General features: G+C 42.3%; 1 pseudogene; it reads right to left on the bottom strand.

Moving 5' to 3' along the window:
• Positions 1 to 814: 814 nt before the first annotated feature.
• On the bottom strand, positions 815 to 2,274 carry LOC101317715 (protein NipSnap homolog 3A pseudogene; annotated as a pseudogene).
• Between the last annotated feature and the right edge of the window lie 22,716 nt (positions 2,275 to 24,990).

Below are 24,990 nucleotides of genomic sequence, written 5' to 3'. Positions count from 1 at the left end.
CTAACAATTAATGTTGAAACCATAATTAATAATATGACACATATGATACTGTGCTTTTCCAAAGTAAAGAAATATATTTGACGTAATATTTTTATGAATCACATTTGATATCACAAAATAAACTTTACTGGACAAAAAAAATTGTTAAAAAATCTCAGAAAATAAAAGACATAATGAAAAGATAGACATAGTGTACAGATAATGTTAACATATTGTCACACAGGACGAGAGAGAGTCATGGACATATACACACTAACAAACGTAAGGTAGATAGCTAGTGGGAAGCAGCCGCATGGCACAGGGATATTGGCTCAGTGCTTTGTGACAGCCTGGAGGGGTGGGATAGGGAGGGTGGGAGGGAGGGAGACGCAAGAAGGAAGAGATATGGGAACATATGTATATGTATAACTGATTCACTTTGTTATAGAGCAGAAACTAACACACCACTGTAAAGCAATTATACCCCAATAAAGATGTTAAAAAAAAAGATACAAAAAATAAATAAATAAAATAAAATATTGTCACAGGTATGGGAATGTATCATTTGAATATAAAAAATGTTATAAAGCAAAAGGTTGTCAAAATATAGGAGAGTTATTTCGAAACACATGCAAAACCAAGATCATGAAGTAGTGGCAACTATTTCTAATGTATAACAGATATTGAAATGCCGTGGGGGAAATGAACAGAAGTATCTCCTGAAGTGGTAGTGACAAAGGACAGAGGTGGTTTTCAGAAGTTCAAGGGACATAGCTAATTAACCTACCACCTCCTTCAAATAAAAGTGAGACTCTCTTGGGAGAATCTAAGCCCATTAGCAGACACATCTTAGAGCAGTTAATGAAATGCTTCGTATTTCAGCAGAAAGAGATTTCAACGGTAAAAATGACATAGGAATCAGAAGCAAACTTTGCTGTGACACTTGGTAGTTGACATTTTCCCAGTGACCACAAGTGTGAGATCCTCATGAGACTGATGTCCCCCAGCTGCATGAATATCTGCACTCTCATTTCACCAAAGAACATGAACTCTGCTGGGTGCTCTGTATTCTGGGTGGAGAACGCCAACCAATTCTGTGTAGCCTAAATCAACATGGGCATCCACCACCGTTTTAAACTCATCACCCCACAGAGCTGGCCCAGCAGGCTTCATCTGGAAAATAACTGGCTCATAGACTCCTTTGGGATTTTTTTTTTCTAGTTTGCACTATGGTACCCCATAAATAATCTCAAACTCTTGCTTGTCAATGAGAGCCAAATTTGGAATAAGAAATTGTTCTGGGCATTCTTTATTCTTGGCCGAGCCTTTCTGAACTTCAGCTCAAGGAGCAAAACTATCATACTTCCAAACATGAAACACTTTATCCATCATGCCTCCAAATTCTGCACTCCAGAATCCAACCAGATCAGAGTGAGCTGTCTAAAGATGAATGGTTTTACTAATATTTTCCAGAAACTCATTTATCTTTGAGGGTTTAAGGCAATAACTATGAAATTCATAGAATGTTCCATCATATTGTCGGGGGGCCCCCATAGCAGAAGATGAATGGATCTGAGGGGCAGGTGACCACGTGGCCAGAGCCCTATGGCCGCCTTGGAGGACAAGCGTGGCAGGGCTTTGGGTGCTGAGAAGGGCAGCCAGTCAGTGGTCCTCCTTTTACGGCTTTCCTAATGGAAATCAAGACCAGGCCAATTTTTAAAAGAGTAAATATCTTTTAATACTTAAAAGATCATAATTAAACATAATTGCGTGTGCCAATATCATTCTTATAAGGCAAGCTTTACCAAAGGAATCTTGTTTCTGTGTTGAGAGGCTATGAAGGTTAAGTCAACACTTTACTGGGTCAAGATTTCAAGACGCCATTGTCCAACTATCCCTAAGGACAATATAACCCTAAGGTTAAGTCAACACTTTACTGGGTCAAGATTTCAAGACGCCATTGTCCAACTATCCCTATGGACAATATAAACTTGGACTGAATGCCGGTTAAGTAAGGAAGTTTCCTAACTAGCTGACTGACTCAATGTATACGCTGTTGATGAACTCAATTCTGTCTGAAGAAACATACTGTGTGGTAAGGGGGGCTGGGGTATGCTTTTCTTGCATAAACCATATATTTGGCACATTTTTAATGACTCATATAGACAGAAATCAGCTACATATTTTGATGCAACTGTTTTGAAGATATTTTGACAGCCCTGTGAAACAATTTAAAGAATTTTCCTCAAGTGCCAATTAACATAATTACATACACACTCACTTCCTGATCTTCATCCCACTTCTGAGTGAATTTTAGAGGGGCAATAAGGTCAGATTCAGGGGTGAGATGAGGCTTTGCGACATTCATTATTCACGCTGCTAGGGCATGACAAAAGATGTGTTTATATTTTGATGCACCCATTTCGATATGACCAAATCAAAGTAGTCACATCAAAGTCCTTTTCCAGATCAGATTTCCATACATTTATCTGCATCACAGATTTTGGAACTCTACAGCACTAAGGATCTATCTCTTCAATACCCCGTAAGACATTTCCGTCCAGGTTGGCAATAACTCATTGTGCTTCTAATATATTTGAGGACAGAAAGATGGAGGCTGGTTTTAGAGTCAATATTTGCTAGATCTCCACCAAGTCAGATGTCATCTTCTTGCCTTTGGGAATACAGGTAAAGATGGCATATCATTCCAGGTTCTTTGTAAGTAATAGAAATAGACCCTGGCTGACAAAGCCAGAAAGGACTTTATAGGAAGGCTACTGGGTAGGGCTTTCATAGCAGAAAAGTCAAACAACCAGGTCTTGGAGAGGCCCACGGTCAGAGTAGCTCCAGGGAGCTCAGTAGAGAACCCAGACACAGCTCCTGCAGGAAGTACCATCAACAGCTTCAGTTCCACTGGTCATCTGTCCCTCTGTGTCTCTGCCCAAGTTTCAAATCTTGTCTCATTGCCCCCTGTCCTGTGACCAGGACTATTGGGGTCATGTGGATGGAGGAGAGCAATTTCCCCAAGGGAAAAGGAAGGGCACAGTTATCAGAAGAAAGGGGCAGTGTGCAGGAAAAGAAAGAAAAAAATAGACCCACTAAAGACCTGAACTTCAGTCAAACACTCATTTTCAACTACAGGTTTGGCCTCACCTGCTTTATGTAAATAAGGGGTTTAGTTGGCTGCAAGCACAGTAAGAGTGCTGACACAGCCTTGGTGGTCCCAGCATCAGTAAGACGGCACCCCTTCAGAGGTTCCAGCACAGCCATGGGACCTTCACCATGGCCCCCTGGGTAGCCCTCCTCTGTGATTCTGGTCTCTGGGAAACATCCTCTCATTCATTCTCCACCTCTAGGAATGGTAGCTGCTTCCTGTAATTACGAATGTCTGGGTTATCTCACATGTGCCTTTTTGCCCACTTCGTCCTTCTGTAGCTATGTTAAAAAGCTCCTATGTTAATTTCCCTCTACTGGAAATGTTGAGAGTATTTCTATCTTCCTTTCCGGAGTCTGACTGATGCAAATGCTGAAAACCCAGGTGATGTCCACAGTAGGATGTTTGGTGAGGGAGGCTGATACCATGCGGTACTTGGAATGCATGTCTTGTTCAAAGGAAGACTTAGGGAATGTGATCACCAGCTTCAACTATCTGAAGAGCTTTCATCTGAAAAAGGGATTATATTTATCCCCTGTAGTTCCGGAGGGCAGAACTAGGATTAGTGAGCAGAAATTTCTAGGAAGCAGGTTTCAGCTCAAAATAAGGAACTATCTTCTAAGCCCTTGAACTGCCCCCAATGGAATGCACTGGGCAAATTTTACTGGAGGTTAGTCAAGCAGAGGATTGGTTTTCATCCCTCTGAGACACTGGAGAGGTGCCCACCAGAGTGACAACTCTTGAGGCCCCAAAATCCTTCTGCAGAATCTGTAGGCTTTAATTAAAGATTCAGTCATTTTCTATTGGAACTCGAGAACAAAGCTGGGGTGCTTGGTGACCTGCAGAAAACAGTATCAATTATCCTCTAAGATTTATCTTGGCTCCAGCGTACTTTAAAACAATCACTCTTACTCTAAGACTGAAAAATGCAACTTCCCACCATTGTACACGCAGCTGAAAGCGGACACCCATTAGTAGGAAGATTCCCTTCATTTGCTCCCCTCTCTGCTTCTAGTTGGGTTCACTCTGTGTCCCTGTGATTTATGCCCAGAGGTCCTTTGGAGGAGACAAAGGTGACTACAGTCCACAACTAATGGAATCAAAGGATTCGAGTGTTCTGGAAAGACTTGCTCACCCTTGTGAATCTCCTCTGATGGATCCAAATCCCTGAGGCTGAGGCTTCCCGTATCAGTCCTGGATTCACAAGGATGGGCAGACAGTTAGGAGGGAACCAGACAAGTCTTCAAAACCTTTATGAGATTATCTTCCTGCCAGCTTGACAATCCCACCACCTTTCCAATTCTTGCTACAGCTGTCAATAACTTGTGCACATCTGTACAGCCCGCCCTTCTGCTGTTTGGGGCACACGAGTCTCAAAACAGCTCTTCTCCATACACCAGTTTTCCTTTCCTGGAGCAAAACACCCTTCATTCGCATTGTGGCAGTTTGGGAGGTAGGTGGGGGGAAAGCTATTCCCCTTTGAACCCTGCTAAACCAAATGTAGAAACGTAACATTCTAACCTCTAATACGCTCAGAAAATGGTAACTTCTAAGCACACTAAAAGAAGTGTTCTCTTACATTTTCCAATGGGAACACTGGAGGAGAGAGGAAACACAATGGGTCAAAACCCCAGATATAACAGGACCAGAAATTAAACTTCATTTTGCCCTAGTCCAGGGATGCTCCCCTCACTCACACAATCTTATTGCTTCAAACGATCCTACATTATGAGAGAGAAATCCATAGAATTAAGAGTTTTGGTGGCTCAGCCCAGCTTTCTAGCGAGCACGGGTTCAACTGACAGCAGGCCATCCGTGACCAGGAGGTTGCCCCTTTTGCCAACACAACCCTTCATGGATCATTTTACTTTCCATCTGCTTCCCCTAAATTTGTCCCAATATTTTTGTCATTTTAACATCTGTCATACATCCTACTCTAAGGGTGTGATTGCCCAGGAAACAAAGGGAAAATGCCTAAGAAGTGATCAGCAGAGCCTGGCTTGCATGTCAGCAACTGTCCAACTCTCTGGACTCCTGCCATGGTTTATGGAGCCCAGGATGCAAAATATCTTAAAACGCAGACACCCCTGCATGCCTAAAAGTCCAACACGAGCAAAGAATAATTTTGAGTTTAACAATATCCTCTTCCCACAGCCTGTCCCCAAAAGTAGGGCCGTAAAGCCATGTTCTCCTAGTGAAAAACTGTTGGTTAGAGCCTGGTGCGGAGGGCAGTAGAGGACAGGAAGAGAGAATATCATGGTGTGGTGGGAGGTGGGATAGAGAATGGGGGGACAGGGGCTTCTCTCATGGATGGGCCCCCCTATGGGACCAGCTCTCTTGCTGCAAGTCAGGTCAGCTTGTCCTCTATCTCAAGAGATCTGAATTGCGATGCTCATCTAATGCTCTCTGTCTCTTCTCCCTCCGACCCCTCTCTGACCACCCCTCATATTGTCCCCCTCCCTGTCCCTTTATGTTCCTTGGCCCTCTCTCTGCCCATCCCCTCCAGTCTGAGGCAGCCACCTGGGGACCCTGCTATCCAGTCATTAGCCAGGGCAGCTGCTCTACCAAGCAAGCTCCAGAGACCTGCAGCTGGGAGAATGGAGTCCTGCGTGCAGGAGGGGAGCCGGGGAAGGCCCACCGAACCTTCTCAGGTGGCCAGATGATGCCTAATTAGGCCCCCTGCTCTGGAGGCCTCACCAGATGGGCAAATGCCTGGCAGCCTCAGGGAGCCAACAAGACACTGTGGGAAGTCCCAGCGCACGGTTTCCTTTCCAGCTGCCTCTGGGGCTGTGCGGAAGGATGGTTAAAATAGTAATTGGCGCCTGGGGTCAAGGGGCCTCGTGTTTCCCTGCCAGGAGGGGAGATGCTCTGCTTCTCAGTGATGCAAGCCCTGCCACTCCCCCGCCCCAAGGATCCTCTCCACCAGCCTGAGTTGCTCTTGCTGTTGATTGAAACTGATTTTTTTTTTTTTTGGATTCACACCAGAAGAGTTGGCGCTGGGAACATTTTTCTAAACCTAAACAATGCACACTATGAATTCATGAAAGGTAGAATTAAACTAGAAGGGAAACATGAAGAAAATGCATGGGTTTCATTCTTTCTGTCTCCCCAGCCTACAAATGTGAGCTACAAAGGGTGTGGCAGAGGAAGGGTGAGGCAGCTGAGGACTTAATTTTGACAAATTGCTGTTTCTGGGCAAGGGAGAAGTCGGGAGCCAGTGAGGGAGGCGGGGTGTAGGGGTCCGCTCTGGAGGTGAAGATATTTTATATTTCAAGGCATGTCCCTGGCCTGCAAAAGAGAACTGCCCTGTGGTTCTCCTAACCTACCCGGCCACTGCGCCTCTCACTGCCCCTCAGCATGGCCATTTCTACAAGAAAAACATGTCATGGGGGACAGGCAGGGAAGCAGAACCTTTGACACCCTCCTCACCCCAAATTCTGCTATTCAGGTGGAGTTCGCCTTTCGGTGGAAAGGCATCAATGGAAATAATGAAGTTTACAAACATTAAAGGGAAAAAATGCAGGAAACGGAGCTAAAAATGGGCCAAACAACTTCTTTGCCCTTCTCTCTTCCTGCCTTCCCTAGCTCCTTGTGTGACGAAGAACATCTTTGCCTCTGATGAAGAAGTGATAGCAGCAGAGCTTAAGTCCTTGACTCAGATGGCCTTTTTATAGAAAAGGAAAAGTCAGGAAAATACAAGAAATCTTTTCTGCCTGCCATCACAGCCCTCGCACCCCCATTTGGAATACCCTGTAAGCGTCCATATGGATTCAGAGGAAAAACCCATGTATCTCATTTGGTGGTTTTCTTTTTTAAGCTGCTGGAAAGTGAATTCTCCTGCCCAGTGGCAACTGTTTTCTAGCTATTATATGCAGGGAAAATTTCCAAAATAAAATGTAATAAGGCTAAGAAGACAAGCATACAAATCATTTATTATAATATTCCTTATTTACCCTTGTTATTAATGTCCCTTGTTTGTGGGACAAATTTGTGGATGGGACAGGCTGTGTATGATTACATTCTTGGCCAGCAGAGAACCAGGTTGGCAGCAGCACGTCTCTGAGCAATCTCAGCTCTCTGCAGTTTCTGGAGTATAACATATTTTCTGCGGGCTCAGGCTGACACAGTGGACATTAATTGTTAATTCACCAACAGCCATCTGCTAAAGCGTAGACTCCCTGGAAATCTGGGGAAACAGCGCCACCTAGCAGCCCTAGCGCTAAGTGCTTCAAAGCTGTGTTTGTAGTTGACTGGGCCGGTGGAAAAGGCTGACCGTTCTTTTGAGGTTGACCAAATTGGAAAGATGGTCTCTTCAAATCCACCTCCACTACCAATTAGCACAATGAGCTGGCGACAGCTTGGAGTCCATTTTGCTTCGGAAAAGCAGCTCAGCTTAACATTCTGGTTTGATAAGCAAGGTTTCGTAAAATTTCATCACCATAGGTCATTTCACCTGTAAGACACTTTGGAGGTACACATTTAAAAGATGGACGCCCAAGGAGAACAAGGTGCTTCTTCAAGGTCACACGGCTATTTTATGGTTGAGCCTGGCTCAAAAACTAGAACCAATCCTGCTATTCATAGAATGGGAGCCCTTTTTATAGGCTGTGCAGAGATGAAGGTAGAAACAAGACACAGAAGTGAGAGTATCCATCAGTAAGCCAAGGTCTGGGTCTCTCTCTGAATCTAGATATTGATAACAGGGATAAGGCAAGGTGCACAGTAAACACAAGGACAGATTTTGGCCCGTGTCTAGGACACAGGCAAACACCATGGACAAATCTTTGAGCCGCCCTGCAAAATGTCATTGAAATGGCTGAAACAAACATTTGGGCTATTCTCCAGCCCAACCTCTCTGTGGTCTGGTCAGTCACATGTCTCCCTAAGAGGAAAAATATTGCAGATTTTAATTTGGGAAATAGGGGTTTTCAGACTCTCCTCCTCTAAAGGCCCTTTGGAGCTTTGACTCCAAATATGTCAGATGATCTTTCTCTCTCTCAGGGAGGAACATGGTGGAGACTCAACCTCTCAGAGCGGGAAGGGACCTTGGGGGTGACTCATCCCATGGGGCTCATCCTGAGTGCACAATGGAATTGCCAGAGAAGATGTTAAAAACGTCAGTGCTAGGGTCCCACCCCAGACCAATTAAATAAAATTCTCTAGTGTGGGACCTAGGTATGGTAGTCCCCCCTTATCTGCGATTTTGCTTTCTGCGGTTTCAGTTACCCACAGTTAACTACAGTTCAAAAATATTAAATGGAAAATTCCAGAAACAAACTACTCATGGGCTTTAAATTGTATGCTGTTCTCAGTAGTGTGATGAAGTCTCGTACCATACAGCACAGGGTCCCCAACCATCGACATCATCATGGCTCAATCCAGGATCACCTGCTCCAGGTGACCTGCTTCTGACATGTGGTCTGAAGGTCCACAGCCTAATGTTATGTCACAATGCCTACGTCATTCACCTCACTTCATCTCATTACGGAGATATTTTATCATCTCACATCATCACAAGAAGAAGGTTGAGTTCAGTAGTACAGTAAGATATTTTGAGAGACAGATAGAAAGACTACACTCCCAAACTTGCATTATAGTATATTATTATAATTGATCTATTTTATTGTTAGTTATTGTGAATCTCTGACTGTGCCTAATTTATAAATTAAACTTTATCATAGGTATGTATGGGTGGGCCCAAAAGTGCCTTCGGTTTTTTAAGCAAAAATAAAATACATTTTTCATTTTGACCAAGAACTTTATTGAACAACATATTCAGCCTTTTGTTCCACTACCTTCCACCAGTTTTCAGGCAACTTCATAATTCCATCTTCCCAAAACTTTTTACCTTTTTGAGCAAAGAACAGTTCCAGGTGCCTTTTACAGTCTTCCAGGGAATTGAAATTTTTTCCATTAAGAAAATTTTGTAAAGACCAAAATAAACGGAAATCCGAAGGTACAATGTCTGGTGACAGCGGATGAATCAGAACTTCCCAGTCAAGCTGTAACAGTTTTTGCCTGGTCATCAAAGAAACATACAGTCTCGCATTATCCTGATGGAAGATTATGCATTTTCTGTTGACTCATTCTGGATGCTTTTCTTCGAGTGCCACTTTCAGTTGCTCTAATTGGGAGCAGTAGTTGTTGGAACTAATCGTTTGGTTTTCCGGAAGGAGCTCATACTAGAGGACTCCCTTCCAATCCCACCATATACACAACATCACCTTCTTTACTGGCCTTTGGTGTGGTTGGCGGTGGTTCATTTCGCTTGCCCCACGATCTCTTCCATTCTGCATTGTTGTACAGTGTCCACTTTTCATCACCCATCACAATTTGTTTTAAAAAAGGAACATTTTCATTACGCTTCAGTAGAGAATAACATGTGGAAATATGGTCAAGAAGGTTTTTTTCGCTTAACTTAAGGTGAACCCAAACATCAAAGCGAATCACATAACCAAGGCGGTGCAAGTGATTTTCAATGCTTGATTTGGATATTTTGAGTATGTCGGCTATCTCCCGCGTGGTATAACGTTGATTGTTCTCAATTAATGTCTCGATTTGATCGCTATCACCTTCAACTGGTCTACCCGACCGTGGAGCAACGTCCAGCGAGAAATCTCCAGCACAAAACTTCGCAAACCACTTTTGACACGTTTGATCAGTCACAGCACCTTCTCCATACACTGCACAAATCTTTTTTTTTTTTGCATTTCAGCTGTGTTTTTACCTTTCTTGAAATAATAAAGCATAATGGGCCGAAAACGTTGTTTGTTTTTCTTCCATCTTCAATATTAAAATGGCCACACAAAAATTCACCGATTTCGACAACTCTTCTTTTAAATGCACGCTGGTATGACAGCTGTCACATACAATCTAACAAAATTGTTTCAAATGAAGTTAAAGACAACTAAGTGCTATTAGAGCCATCTTACAGAAAAAAACAAACGAAACTTTTGGCCCACCCAATATGTATAGGAAAAAGCATAGTATATCTAGGATTTAGGACTAGCCCTGGTTTTAGGCACCCACTGAGGGTCTTAGAACATACACTGCACAGATAATGAGGCACTATTGTATTAGTATGTATGAGGGATTCCAATATGCTACCAAGGTTAAGAATCGCTGGCTTGTAGCCCAAGCTTTCCTCTTAAAGATGAGAAAACTGAGGTGCAGAAAGGCAGAGTGGTCTGTCCAGCAACACACAGGGAGCTAATAGCAGAACTGGGACCAGTTTTTTCTTCCTTGTCCTTAGCAGCTTGCTACAGTCCGTTACATCATGCTTGGCTTCAACTAGCCAGATAGCCAGAGTGGTCACAGCCTGTAGACACAGCCCCGAGACAGCCGTCTGTGAGTGGTCGTCTGTGAAGAGGAAGTGCTCTGAGCACTGGGCAAACTCAGCATTTAGGAACCTTGAAAGAAGAGATGTTGAAGGATTCTAACCAATGTGAGGGCACTTGGTCACATTTCTTTCCAACTATGATTTTTGGAACTGGAGAAATAACCACAGAATGGGTCTAGGGTCCCCCCTGGGCCCATGGTGAGATGGACCAGAGACAGACTCCATTGATCACCTGACTGGTAGTACTTTGGGTCTCCAGCGTACACTCGTCCCCGACAGTCTGATTACACCCCTTGCCCCCATGCACAATCACCCTAGTACGCAGCCACAGGTCCCTTTAGTGAAGGTCAGAGGAAGATTCACAGTGTAAACTGTCGGCTGTGCAGCAGGATTTCCAAGGAGACTTGTTCTCCTCTTCATTCAAGAGGCTCTGTGTCTATGAAATGACTCAAGTCTGAGAATTAGTTGAGGGATTTTTTACTTTTTTTTTTTTTCCCGGTATGCGGGCCTCTCACCGCTGTGGCCTCTCCCGTTGCGGAGCACAGGCTCCAGACGCGCAGGCTCAGCGGCCATGGCTCATGGGCCCAGCCGCTCTGTGGCATGTGGGATCTTCCCGGACTGGGGCACGAACCCGTGTCCCCTGCATTGGCAGGCAGACTCTCAACCACTGCGCCACCAGGGAAGCCGGATTTTTTACTTTCTATTGTGATTCTATTCACCAGGTCTAGAGCTTTCCCATTATGCAAATCAAGTAAGGCTTTAATAGCCAATTCAATGTCTCTACAGGCCATTCTATTCTGATTACTACTTGGGTTCTGCTAACCCTTACAGTAAACACACCCATCTTGTCTTTAGCAATTAAATACCACCTCTTGGTGCTGGGTTTCATCATCTCCACTGAAGTCAGGGGTCCTGTTCAATGGCAGCTGTCCACACCATCACTTCTGGCCCACAGAGAAGAGCCAGCACAGAGAACACGGGGGCTCCCTCACAAATGCATCTCCCCCAGCCTTGGTAAAGGGAGTGCCCTCTGGATCCTCTGAGGGGATGCAGTTAGGAGGTAGGTGAGCTGATCTCATATAATACATCTGCTCCAGCTTCCCCATCCCCCAAAGCTCTGTTTACATTCCTCTGTCTCACTGCCCCATCCTGCCCCATATCTCTTGTCAGGAAGGTCTGGCCCAGGACCCATTACCTTACTGTCTTCATGACAATTCAAAACCCCAGAGATTCTAACTTCGGCATTATGCAACCAAACCACATCTCCCAGGCTGCTTCCCAAACTTCAAAAGAGCTCCAAAATCCCATTAAACAGAGTGCCCCAGGTTTTAAAGAAATCGCTGATCACGAGCTATGAAATGAAGAATTGCATCAATACCAAAAGTTTAGAAGAGAAGAATGATTCAGGCAATGTTAGCCTAAGATTCTCCAGGATGAGGCTGGCTGTGACCAGGAATCTGCGAGCAGGCCATCAGCATGAATGTTCCAGGCTGGGCTTCCCTGTCCCACTCCCAGCTCCACCTTTCAATCAGGGACACAGAAAGGAGGGTGGAGGGGAGACAAATCTTGACCTTGTGAGGCCAAGATGGCTCGAGGGCTCATACCCTTTCGCCCTTGGCTTTGGCCTTTAGCATTGCTGAGAGGAAACACAGAAGCTTTATAGGATGGTAGGTATTGGCCACATGGATAGGGTTTTGCATGGGGTTCCCCACTACACCCAGGGATGATGCCCGCCTGCAAGCCCTCTACTTGCATTTGGATGTTTTAAACAAAATAACACAGGCTGTCCAAGAATTCATTTCAGGAGTCCTTTTACACTGTCTGCTTAGCATGTGGCTCCACCGTGGAACCCTGGGTTGGCCTGGTGTTTCACTCAGAATAGAGCCCCAGGATCCTTCCACGGGGCCCAGGCGCTAAGTGATCGGCCCCCCTTCCTCTCCGGCTCATCCCCTATTCCACTCCCTTGCTCACTGTGGTCCAGATGCGCTGGCTTTCTTGCGTCTCTTCAAACATGCATAGAACTTCCCCCGGCCATTCCCCCTGCTTAGTGCACCCCTCCACCAGCTCTGCCCCTGACTGTCTTTGATCTTTCCAAATGTCACCCGCAGCTTCCCTGACAACCTCCTTTCACACTGCATCCTCCACCCCGCTCCTCTGCCCTTTTTCCATTACGGGTCACCTTCTGACTTACTGTATACTTCATTTATTTTGACATTGTCTGTCTCCCGCACTAGAATGGCAGCTCCCTATGGGCAGACATGCTTGTCACTTTTGTCACTGCTGAATCCCCAACCCCTAGAAAAATGCTCGGCATGTGGAAGGGGATCAGTGAATATTTTGTGAGTAAATGCATTAAACTACTATGTGATTGGCTCTGTGGTTGAGCCAATCACAGCTTAATAAATGGGATCCGCTAAGAGCCAGAGGCAGCCAGTTTGCCCGCCTTTCCTCTCTACCAAAGTGGAACAATCTCACAGCAATCAATCCAATCAGTAAGGAATTGCCCAAGTCTGATAAGACACACAGGCACTGCAATCAACATTTCTACGGCATTTCTTTTTTAAGTTCTTTAATTAAAACTATACATGGATGGTTAAAGCAAAATGTTTTCACTCTACCTAAGCTTGCCATATGTCTGTGGTTTAAAAAGTGAATCTTGTCCCACTAATAATGTCCTTCATCATTTTGCTTAGAGGAGGAGGTTTCAAGGAAAAGGACAGTTATGATTGTGACCCCTTTTACACTAGACTAATAATAACTTTAGAAAAACAGCCCATGTTTAGCTCCACAGATGCGCCTTGAGGGGGACCCTAAAACACCTGAGGATAAAGAGCGTCCATTCACAAGAGGAGGCCAGCCACACTTGCTGGGCCCATCTGAGTATTATTCCTTTCGGCCAATGAAAGCTTCAGCCAATGAGTTGCTTAGTTATTATAGGTTATTCTGAATTCAGACAGCTGTCTTTTGTCTGGAAATTGATTACAAAGTAGATGCATGCATCAACTGGGGAATTTCTGATATAAAATTCATTCTTTTATTTGTCAAACATTGACTTAGAACCTCACCAAGTGTTTACCAAGCAAAACACTTGCAGACACTATGTGGACAGTAAGGAGAAAGGGGCCTTACTTGACACTGGGAGAGAGGGGTGCCAGGAAGGCCTCAGGCATTATATATCCTTTGGACAAGCCCCGAATGAGGTGAGGAAGAAGCCATGCAGATTTAGGAGGGAGAGCATTCCAGGGAGATCAGGTGTAAAGGCCCTGAGGTGGAAATGAGCTTGACATGTCAGGACACAAGAGGCTCCTTTGACTTATCTCCTTTCTCTCCTTGGCTAGAATCCCAAATCCTCATCCCATCCCAGAAGCCAGCTTCCTCCTCTCTGGTAGGTCCAGGGCCTTCCCAGCCCTCAGTCTGAACTAGACACCGCAGAGTAGCCCTGCCCCCAAAACTTTCGTTGCCGGGGCTCTAAGACTAGTTCTTCCAGGCAAACAAACTCCCTTTGTCCTGCAGACTCCTGGCCTTTTAACATGGGCTTTCCATTGCTGACAAACTCCATAATCGAGGGGAGGTGTTAGCAAAACTTCTCCCGTTCCTTAGCAGAACCCCTCCCACCCCACACCCCACCCTCCCACAAAGGAGCTCGAAATATGAAGGGTAAGGGAGAGCTGAGCTGCGGGGAGGACAGGCTGGTGGGGTGCTCATTGGGCCCCCTTCTCATAGGCCTGACGAGCGAGCTGGACTCCCCACCCCTGCCGTCACCCTCCAGGGAGGGGATGGGGCGTGCATGGGTGGGGTGAGCAGTGAGGAAGAGGAGGGAAACCACCTCCCCCTGAGCCAGGCTGGGATTGCAGATTAGGGACCGCAGTCCAGGCCAGACCCGGCTTCTGTGGGCTCACTCACCCTGGAGGGAAGTCACAGTGGGAAGCAGGGAGAGAGGAACCTCGCCCTGGGGTTCTGCAGCCTCTCCAGCCTCAGAGTGCTGGTCCTGTGAACAGTGTCCAGACCACAGTTTCTGCTGAAATGGGTCCCAGTTTATGAATGTATTCATGTTTTCACTGTTTTTCATTTGTCTCAGCTTCATTTCCCACAGCTCCCAGTTCCATGCTCATCAACAAGACTGGCCACTTATTTGAACAGAAATGACATCAAGAGTGAATTTAAAAGCTGATAGAAAAGCAAAGGGGGCCAAAATACTGCTGAGTCATCCATCGCCTGCTCACTACAGTCTTTTCTACTCTGATGTTAAGTACCTTCTAGACATTATTTAACTGTCGTGGAAACAATATGAGGTGGGTCTCAGTGTTCCTGTGCCGTGGACAAAATAACTGAGGCTCAGAAAGGTAGAGACACCTGCCCAAGCTCACACAGCTAGAAAAGAGCCAGAATTGGACACAAGTGTGCATGGTTCTAGAATCTTCTTGCCACTCAGTGCAAAGACACATAGAAGAGGAATGTGAACACCTGCGGACTGAACTATATGCTGAACACCTGCAGACTGGTTAAGTTTTCTACCTCACTCTCTTGGAATGAGAAACTGGTCATCAGGACCCCATTCAGTTACTGGTAGGAGGAGCGGAAATGGGGGAGGAAGGTGCAGAAAAGATGCCAACCCAGAAGAGAGCACTGCTGACTTCCTATGTTTCTTTGCCTGGGGCGGCTTTTCTTCTTTGTAGGATAAGGAGAGAGACGCCTACATTAGTCAGCACCTTCGCACAGCCCAGCTTCCTACTCTGCCTAGCAACAGGCTAGGCTGATGCATAAACAAAGGAGGGAGCTGCCCCAGCAGTGCGGGAAGGGAGCCATCAGCCCAGCCCTTGAAATTCTCCCACCCGCTTCCAGCCTGAAATTTCCCCTCATTTCACAAATGCAAACACAGAGAAACAGAGAGTGGGCAAACCTGGCCCAGAAGGCGTTGCCAGTCAGGGCAGAATCAGGACCGGAAAGAAATGAGCTATTCACCCACAGTTCATTCATTCGTTCATTCATTTGGATTCATTAAAACGGCCAAGTCTCTGTCCTCATGGAGCTGATGTTCAAGTGAGGAAGACAGATGATAAATGGATAGATACACAATACAGCGTAAAGAACAATATAAAGGAGTGTAGGGGAAGTCCTCCCTGGGGTGACTTGGAACAGAGACCGATTTCTCACCCGATTGAAGTGAGAAAATAAGGGCAAGGTTACTGAGAAGGGAATAACTTGCTGTGTGGGACAACAGCAAGGAGACCAGAATATTCTGATCGGATTGAATGAGGGTAGAACTTACATTGAGAGGTAACTGGTGTTAGATCATAAAGCTGTATGCGAGGAACAGGACTTTGGATTATTTTTTTTAATAGTGATGCAAAGCCATGGAAGAGCTGAAAACAGGAGAACATCATGATCTCCTTCAGGTTTTTAAAAATCACTCTTGCTACCATGTAGAAAAGAACACGCAGAGAAGGAAAAGTGGAGATGATGATGGCTTTCCTTCTAGATGAGCTCGAAGGAAAGAAATAAGGTGCATCAGAAGGGGTTGGACCCAGGGGGTGAAGCAAAAGTGATTTGCTGATGTGTTACATATGTATGTGTGATGGCTTTCAAGGAATACTACTTGGTTTTCATCCTGAGCATGTGATCGAACTGTGGCACCATTGTACAAGCTGGAATCCTGTAGATGTCAGAATCTGGATGAAATTAAGTTTTGTATCTCTAGCCCCCAGAACAGTGGATCCCACATTGGAGCTTAATAAACTTAAATGATCAGATAAATGCAACGGTTACTACATGTCCATACACACAAACACAAATATTTAACTGCCCTGCTTCCCTTTGTCTTTTACTATAGTTTTTCAATTATTTTAGTTTTTTCCAAAAGAAATCTTAATTGAAATACCAATATATAAAACACACACATTGCAAACGTTCATTCATGAACATTTATATTTGAGTTCAATTATGACATTTGCTTATGATAAAGTCAGTCAATGAGGCCAGACAGTTCTGATGCATACAGATACTTGAAATCAGATGATATGGATGTTAACTGCAATCTTCTACATGTTCTAACTTCCATTTGTTTCTGTTTTGTCTGGTTGCACCTTATGAAGAGGTAGTTGCAAACAGCATAAGTTTGAAATGTGTTGTGTGCCAGTTAGTAACGCCTTTGGCTACATGTAAGAAAAGAGTTAAATGTCAGACGCTTAACCATAAGGAAGTTTACTTTTGAGTAACAAAAGTCAGTAATATAAAGAAGAGTACAGTTAGAAATAGTGGCTTAAAAGACTTGAACAAGTAATCCAAAGGTAGGCGCTACAGAACTAATTCAATAGTTTAACAGTGTCATAAGGGCCCTGGTCTTTCCATCCTTCCATCCATCCTGCCATTCCTAGGCTGTCATTTCAGCCCTGGGAAGTCACTTTATGGTCATGGGCCATCAAAAAACCATCAGAAAACTAGATCAAAGAATGGTCAGGACAGAAAGAGACCTTTCTTCGTGACTACCCTCTCCCTATGCCAGGGAAACATCTTTTCCAGAATCCTCCAACAGAGTTCTTTTGTGTCTAATTTGCCAGACCACATGCTCACTCGTGGACCTTCACTAAGCTACAGAACTTTCTGCCTAACAGCTGAGCAAGACCAAGGAATAATTTCAAGAAACTTTTCAATAATTAACTTGGAAGCTTGAAAGACTAGTGGCAGAAACAGTTTGTATAATGACATAAGTGATCGTACATATACAGAACTGGGCCACTTCCTGCTGTTCTCAGTGGCCAAAGATAACTTCGATTGGATCTTTTCTGAAGATTTCAGAAAGTGGAAGTAAATTGACACACAGAAAAAAAAATGCTAAAAATTATGCTTTCCTATTTATCTCTTCGGAGTTCCATTCAGCTGCTGCTTTCCCAGAATCTTTCTCTTTCCCGCAAACCCTCTTTAAGAATTTCATCCTCTCTAAACTCCTCCCTTCCCATCTTTCTTCATCCCCTCTCCCTGTAATCACTGGCCCAATCTCCTGATTTCCACATTTGCACTACCCTGACATTACCCTAATGAGTGCAAAAAGTCATTCAGACAAACTTACCTCCCTGAAAGTAAAGAAGGGAAAAGGCCATAGTACCCCTGCTTCAGTATGTTTACCTTTGTCACATGATCATATTGAACAACAGTCCCCATCTCCTTTCACAGATATTGAAGTCAGATCAGAAGTGCCCCAAATTTACAATAAGGGCCAAAAAGCTACTTATCATTCAACATTATCAATATGCAGCATAAGATAATTTATCATTCTATTAATGACTCAGCAACATGATATGAACAGGCTCTGAGCATCTACTTCAGTATGACCTTCATAAAATTTAGGGCGGAACACTTTTGTACAATATTCTGTCATTCATTAGATGCAGGCCTGAATTTTTTGTAAAGATGATAGTAATTTTTTTCAAGGTAAAAGACATGCACATAGATGGGAGAAAAAGCTTTATCCTGAGGGCCATACTCTATACACACACACACACACACACACACACACACACACACACACACACACAGAGTAAGCCTGATGACACAAAGATAGTAATATCCAGTGTTAAATTTAAAATGGAAAATATTTGGTGTGAGGTTTTTTTCTTTAGTCTATAGTTTTTAGATGAACTAAAGACACATTATTAAAAAAAAAAAAACAAAGCTCAATTCATCCCATAGTAGGGTAAACATGAGTTGCAAACGAATAGTTTTTCGCATTATTTTTGCAGAGACCCCTGCAAATATATAAATGTATTAACCAAGAAAAGTATCATATTAACATGTTAACAAGAAAGACAGGTCTCCCAATAAGCTCCCAACCCTGCCTGTGTACAGTGGTTAGAAGGAACCCAGGTAATTCAGTCTGTGGACTTTATGCTGCCATCTCCTCTGTAACAGGGATGTTAACCCCTTCTCATTGGAAGAATTTTTAAAATGTAGAAGTTCAGCAAAAAAAAAAAAAGACACTGCTTGAAATGGAAGGAACCACAACTCGAGCCAGTGGAAGACCCCATTCCCCACCATGCACAGGCTATTTTGTAAAAGGTGTTTCCTGGGATTGTGGTTGTATACCTTGAGGGCACGGAGTGAGTCTCTCGTTCTCCTCCAACATGTAAGAGTTAACTTACTAATAATAATCACGCCAATAAGGTAGCAGTGGTTGAAATACATAAGAGTCTCCTTTTCAGTTCAATTTTCAGCATCAGAAATTCAAATTATGGAGCATCCCCTCCAATGAAATTGAAAACTGAAAGGCTGATTTCACACCAACCAGAATTGAAATTCTCTGCCTTGAAAACTCTTCAGGAATTCTTTATGCACTTTTGACTTGAAATAATGAGTTTATTTCAAAATAAAGCAGCTATAGATCTTGAGGTTGGCTTGCTTTTTTAATAACTGTGGGTTTTCTCAACCCAAGGCTGGAAAACTAGTCTGGCATTAATCACTGAATCAAAGGAGGTAACCAAGGTCATAGCCACGATCCCACCCAATTCGTTATATAGATAACTAATAGGAAAAGTTCTTTGCAATGGCAACTCCGTGTCCCAACCTGCTGCAGCCCTCAAGCCCCTCCTACACAAAAACTCAGGAGCTCTATGTCTGGTCTTGCCTTGCTCTCAGGCTTCTTAGCTGAACTAGGGGCCTTACTCAAGTCTCTGCAGTCCAGTGGTTCTTTAGGCAGGGGACATATGTGACTGTGAACTTCATCTCAGAACCTACAGTCGGTTTTGCTTCTCCTGCTCCCAACATTCTACTCAACTCATCTACAGTTACCTGAGTCATGAGTAGCCATATCCCAAAACATAGCAATATCAAGTTCATCCAATTATTTTCATACTTTATAAAGGTAAGTGTTCCCCCCCTTTTAGAATCATACATTCTGATGACTAAAATTCATTAATAAATTATGTCTTTGCTCATACTTTGGTTCTTAATCTAATGCCTCATTCATTTAATTTTCCCAGTAGATTTTAGCACATCAAAGAGCTGCTAAAATCCCATGGGGTTTTAACAGGTAGCATGCTTTAGGGAGCAAGTGAAAGAAAACCTAACTCAAATGATTTGGACAATGAACAAAAAAATTTAAATCCCATAACTATAAGAATGGGGATAGATTAAGACATTATTTTTAGCTCCCTCATTTCTTTGGGGACTCAGGTTTCTTCCTTCTTTCCACTCTGCTTAATTCAGCAAGTCAGCTTGTAGCTCTCCTCATGGTAACAAGATGGCTGCAACAGTTCCAGGTATCACCACCTGACATCACAACATCCAGCAACAACAGCAGCAGAAGAGAAACTGTTACCTTTTTCACAGTCCCCAGTTCATTTTTAACAGCCAGAAAATCTTTCACAGGAGCTTCAGGGCTCATCCCCAAACCCCTTTCATTGCCTAGAATTGTACCACCTTCCCACATCTCAATCAATCACTAACAAAAGAGAAATGAGACCTCCTAGTTATTTTAAGATCAACCTTTATTTTTACTGGGCTGAGATTATAGCATACTCTCCTTTAAAAAGAAAAGCAAAAACAAACAAAAAACAGAAGAAAGTGAAGCATTAAACAACAACAGCAAAGAAGAAAAGAGAAAAGGGGAATATTGGGGGCAACTAAGTCTTTTAAAATTGATTTTGGGGTCCAAAATGTAAATAAAAGTACATTTATCAATTAATATATCCCCAAAGCCACTATTTAATATGGTCAGATATACTAAGAGTCAACCTCACAGTAAGGGCAGAAATATCAACAGAGCCATAAGAAATTCACTTACTACCCTTGATAAAACAGGGTAAAGAGTAGTATAATTTTTATTGAGCAGCATAGACACCTCTATGTTTTAAGGTACACTGCCTGAAAGGTTTTTGAAATCAGAGTGATTATTTGTCATCTGACATAAAATCAAGTTACCATATAGGACACTGGATGCAGCCTATCTCCATTGTAAAGAGGTCCATAAATGCACTGGTATTACCTAATGATAAAAATCAATACATAAATACTCATTCTATGATTTCAATACTTATTCTACAGCTACAGTAATTAAAACTGTGTGTTATGAGCATTAGGGTAAGTAGAGAGATCAATGGAACTGAACAGAACGTCCTGAATAGATCTATACATATATGGCTCGTTGATTTTCAGCAGACAATGCAAAGTAATCAAAAGGAGAAAGAAAAGGTTTCTTGTCAGCAAAAGGGGCTTGAACAACTGGATAAAAATGAACCTTGATCCTCACCTCACACTATACATAAAAATTAACTTGAGATAGATCATAGACACAAACATCAAGGAAAAAAAAATAAAGCATCTAAAAGAAAACCTAGGAAATTACTTTATGACCTGGGAAGAAGAAAAGATTTCTTAGGACACACATTTCAAGAAAAACTTGAACAAAAATGTTGATAGCAGTTTTATTCATCAGTGACTCCAAACTGGAAATAAGACAAATATCCAACAACAGGGAAATGAAAAAATAATTTATAGTATATTAATAAAATAAAAAATTATCCACCAGTGCACTCAACAATTTGGATGAATATCAAAAACATAATGCTAAGTGAAGAAGCCAGACACAAGAGTATATATGCTGCATTATTCTACTATTCTATTCTATAATAATTCTATTATTGAAGGACAAGCATAGCTAACCCAATGTGCTACAATTAAGAACAGTTTGTACACACTACTACTGCATATAAAACAGAAAAACAACAAGGACATGCTGTAATAACCTATAATGAAAGAGAATCTGAAAAAGAATATATATATATGTGTGTATAACTGAATCAGTTTGCTGTACAACTGAAACACTATAAATCAACTGTATTTCAATAATTAAGAAAAAAAGACTAGTTGGTTTTCTCTGGGGAGAGGAGGTGGGCTATTGACTGGGAAGAAGCACAAGTGTTGATGGAGATGTTCTATATCTTCACTAGGGTTGTAATTACTTGAATATATACATGTATCAAAACTCACTGAATTGTACACTTAATAAGTGTGCGTGTTTTTTTTCTTTTTTTGGTAAAGTATTCCTCAATAAAAAAAAACAATGTACAAATGCATGAATACATGAGTACTGAATTATAAGTTGCATTTTTATTTTGTCTCTATTTTAGGATCTCTAAAATTGTGATATGTCTTTTAATTATGGCCTAAAGAAACTTTCCAGCCATCTGGCAGTGGATTTTTAAAAACTAATATCGATATCTATTTATTTAGCAAACTTTTTACTGAAGTATAAAATATATGCAGAGATTTTAAGTGTATAGCTTGATAATTTTTTATAAAATAAATACCCCTGTATAACTACCTCTGAAATCAAAGTATCAAACATCACCAGCACCATGGAAGCTTCCCACCTCCCCCTCATTGCTGTATAGTGTTCCAATGTATGAATACACCACAGTTGATTCTGATACCAGCTTCCGGTGGTTTTAAATAAAGCTGCCAGGAACATCCTTGTACATTTTTGGTGCACATATGCATTTATTTATGGGTCATAAGGTAGGAATATATTCAGCTTTCCTAGGTACTATCTAATAGTTTTCCAAAATGGTGGTGCCAATTTGCATTTCACCAGCAGTGTATAAGAATGCCTGTTGTTCTACATCCTTGCCAAAGTTTGATATTGTCAGATTTGTGTTTGATTTTTTGTTGGTTGGTTGTTTGGTTTTCATTGTGTGTTGAAGGGCAGGGCAAGGGCGTGGGGAGGGGAAGCAGTGCTGGTTGTTTGGTTGGTGGGTTTTTTTTTTAACATTCTGTTGGTATCTTATTATGGTTTTAACCTGCAGTTCAATGTTAACTTAAACTTGGATCATTAATTATTGCTTTAATGTCTTCAAAAATATTACATGATAAAGTAATTTTATATGTTAGAAAGCAAAGAAACAGAGTAGCAGGAAATGTGGAAATGTCACAATTCAGTGTTCTTCTTATAAAGCAACAACCCAACAACTGAGTGCCATAAATGACCTATAAAAGAGTCCATGAAGCTGCATTTGGCATTGAAACACACAAGGGGGAAAGATATTAGGGAAAGATTGCTAGGCAAAACTCCAGATGATGCAACTAAAAACAGTAGGATTTGCCAAGTCTTCATGGTAACCACATGAAATAGATATCACTATCCCTATTTTATAGATGAGGAAACTGAGTAATTAGCAAAACGAGAATTCATACTCAGGTAGGTCACTCTTTCCATATAAGTAAAGTAGATATAAAAGAAGCAAAGAAAAAAGCCATGACCCTTGCCCATATTAGTCGTCATAATCTGTAATTTTCAAACCCATTATCTTAGTAGAACGCCCCCCAGCCCAACATTCTGTGTATCCAAGCAAGGCAGAGATAAATCCCCACTTTACTGTGAGAAAACTGAGAGGCTGATGGGTCCCTGTGGTTACAGAACTGGTTTGAGAAGCAGAGCCAGGGACAAGATCAGAACCCCCTGCTTCCCAGGACAGATCACTATGCTTCACTGTCATAGGAGAAATTAGCCAAGCACGCCTATCTTCCATCATCTGTCTCCCCTCATGCCTGAGCTACAAAGTGTGGGTGGGAGATGCAAGGATTTCTTGGTCTCATCTCCACCCCCTACTACATACTGCATTTTCTTTTTCTCAAACAGCTAGCATCAAATGACTTGGAAGAGAACATTCACTCTCAGGATTTGGTGTTTTAATTGGTTCCTTCTCCCCTAAAGAGTCACCAAGGATATCAAATTCTACTGAATGAGGGACTGAAGAAGTATTTTAGAAGTGATAGTCTTCTAGGGGTACATAAACCAACATGTTGGTTAGGTCTAGAGATTAAAATATCTAGCAACCCGGTAGGAACTACCTTGCACTGAAAGGGCATCTCCATTTAGAGCTGAGAGTCTCTTTGGACTACGTCACTCATGATAAGGATAAAGACTTCCCAGTCCATTGACTAACAAAGATAAGTGTTTAAGTAGCCTAATTATGCCTGACGTGGCAAATCACCTTTACAAAAAAGCTAATGCTTTTTGCCAATGTATCAACGATCCAACTGTTCCTTTGTCTTCATAAAGATTGGGATGAGAAGGCAGGAAACACCTTTAAAATGAAGTTTGTGTACATCTTGATTCATAGTAGCTGTCTGAAGTTGAAAACATTTTTTCAACCAAGGGGGGAAAGTCCCAGCAACTTGGACAGCTGGCAAAATAGAGTATATATTTCAGATTCATGATTTTAAAATGATATCCAAAGATTTGTTTCCAATGGGTGATGGTAATCTCTACAAATAAATAAATGAGTCTCTAAACCACAAGCAACACTGGGAAAATAAATGAGGTTCTGGCTGGAGCCTGCCTGCCATTAAACAGTGGTCCCCAGTTGGTGGGAAAGCCCTCCTTGACCAGCAGGGCATCTTGGGGGTAGGCCACTGCCCTGTGAGAGAGGAATGTGCCATTTCTAAGGCTAGATAGGCTAAATCAACCCTATTGGTGGGGTAAACAGAGGCATCTAAGAAAGTATTTTTAAAGGTTAAGAATACTTACAGGTAATAGATGGTGAACTTAGAGACAATTTTGAGAGAAATTGTGAGACCACTGAATTTCCTTCAGTGTCTCCAACTTTCTTTTTTTAGAAAAAGACTCTGGGAGGAATCATTTTGTACAGAATTCTCCTGTTATATGAATAGCTCTCTCCTCTCATCTGTGATGCTCTTTATGTTTGGATTTTCATATATTGATTATTTTTATATATTGACTTTTTACATTATGTGGAGGTGGGAGAGTCAATAAAAGTCAAGGAAACGCGCATCAAATTATTCAGAAGCACTCTCTTTGATAATTCCCTTTTTGATGGTTGATCAGAGACAATATTCTCTCCATTGAGAGGAGTAGAAGGTTCCTATTGGAAAACAGTGAAATACAGAATGGCTTCCCAGAGAACGTGGATCTTCATTGGGTTTAACGGACATTCAACCCTTCTTCTAAAATGCTTAGCGCAATCTTCTACGACAGGATTTATAAAACTGAAAGAACTTTTGTGAACACTAATATCACAGGATTCTCCTCAAAAAATTATTTTCAAAATAAATTTGGTGAAAGCTTAATTGTAACTCCCTGTTAGAGAGTCAAAACATATCTGCATAGTAGAGACTAGGAGAAATTCTGTAGTAAAGAAACCTGTTAACATCATTTCATGCACCATTTCCCAAACATTTATCCATGGAACTCACTTTTCTTACAATACCTAACAACTCCTCAAGGGTAACACTCTTTGAAAATGTGGTTCTAGTTAGGAAAATGTTGAAATAGTCCAACTTCCTCATTTAGTGATACTTGGTGGGTGGGAAAAAAAACAACCACAGTGGAGAAAAGACACTCTTTTCAGTAAGTGGTGCTGGGAAAACTCAACAGCTACATGTAAAAGAATGAAATTAAAACATTCTCTAACACCATATACAAAAATAAACTCAAAATTGACTAAAGACCAAAATGTAAGACCTGAAACCATAAAGCTCCTAGAAGAAAACATAAGCAGAACACTCT

The sequence above is a fragment of the Tursiops truncatus genome, chromosome 13 (genome assembly GCF_011762595.2).
Source record: "Tursiops truncatus isolate mTurTru1 chromosome 13, mTurTru1.mat.Y, whole genome shotgun sequence".
Lineage (NCBI taxonomy): Eukaryota > Metazoa > Chordata > Mammalia > Artiodactyla > Delphinidae > Tursiops > Tursiops truncatus.
This window is presented reverse-complemented; position numbering and strand designations above follow the sequence as displayed.